General features: G+C 40.5%; 1 non-coding gene across 1 annotated transcript; it reads left to right on the top strand.

Moving 5' to 3' along the window:
• Positions 1 to 964: 964 nt before the first annotated feature.
• Positions 965 to 1,069, top strand: LOC132489735 (U6 spliceosomal RNA). The gene has a single exon (XR_009532113.1). It is a non-coding gene; the product is annotated as a U6 spliceosomal RNA (small nuclear RNA).
• Positions 1,070 to 1,107: the final 38 nt, after the last annotated feature.

Here is a 1,107-nt window from a genome sequence, read left to right as displayed (position 1 = left end):
AGTTGCTCTGGTGTCTCAGTGAGCTCACCATCTTGCAGGACTTTGCTGAAATCTCTTGTCTCTTTGTGTTCCACTTCTTAATCTCTTTTCTATTGAGTGTTTGCATCTTCTAAATTAATTTAGTACCATCTTATTGGCTTGAGGATGGAAAGGAGATGCGGTTGTGGTATTATTTCACCACTGTGATCCAGAAGTGCACCAAAAATGTGTAGAGGGTGATGCTGAAACATTTGCAGGTTATGAGGGATAGGGTTAGGAAAAGAGAGGATTTTCTAATAAAGGCTTCTCTGGACCATACATTAAGCTGTACTTTATGGTTTCTGAGAAACACAAGTGAAGGATTTGACTTATTTTGAAATTGCTTTTGGTTGCCAGATGGGTGTATCATTGGCTGGGCCACCCGGGTTCTCAACACATAAAGGATTAATGAACAACTGAGCTAATTCTGAAAACAGAGCAGATGGTATGCTTCAAATTTGGGACCTGCTGAAATGTTTGATGCAGCCATCCTGTCACCTGACATACATAGGAGGCTTGAATTTTATTATAAAGCAATAAAACGACCCCCCAAACAAAAAACCGCAAGGCATCTGCAGAATTCTGTTACACTTCTGACAATTTGCTTGGGCCCCTGCATATGCCATACATTTTCTCAGATGACTTGCTTCTTCTAAGACTAAGATATGAAATGAACATTTGTCATTATGGACAATGCACGCCTCATTTGCACAGTCAATGATCTAACTACTGTCTATCCAGGGTCATAGTTGTGTCAGCTTCTGTGCTAGGTACTGGGAACAAGACAGTCCTTGTTGTCAGGGAATTTACAGTCTGGTGGGGGAGGAACGGGAGACAGGCCACAAAGAGATAATTATAAAATGTTGTGATATATGCTATTATGGTGGAATGTACAGAGGAATCCAGGATTTCATTAACACAGTTAACAATGTACATTTTTATACATGCTCACTTTGACAGTGCATCCATTAAAACTGGAGAAGTACAGAGAAAATTGGCTAGGTTCCTGAGCACAGATGACTTGGAAACTCATGAGGCACATATATTTTTGGGAAGCAGCCTGTTGTGCTGGAAACTTGTCTCTACTTA

The sequence above is a fragment of the Mesoplodon densirostris genome, chromosome 4 (assembly GCF_025265405.1).
Source record: "Mesoplodon densirostris isolate mMesDen1 chromosome 4, mMesDen1 primary haplotype, whole genome shotgun sequence".
Taxonomy (NCBI): Eukaryota; Metazoa; Chordata; class Mammalia; order Artiodactyla; family Ziphiidae; genus Mesoplodon; species Mesoplodon densirostris.
This window is presented reverse-complemented; position numbering and strand designations above follow the sequence as displayed.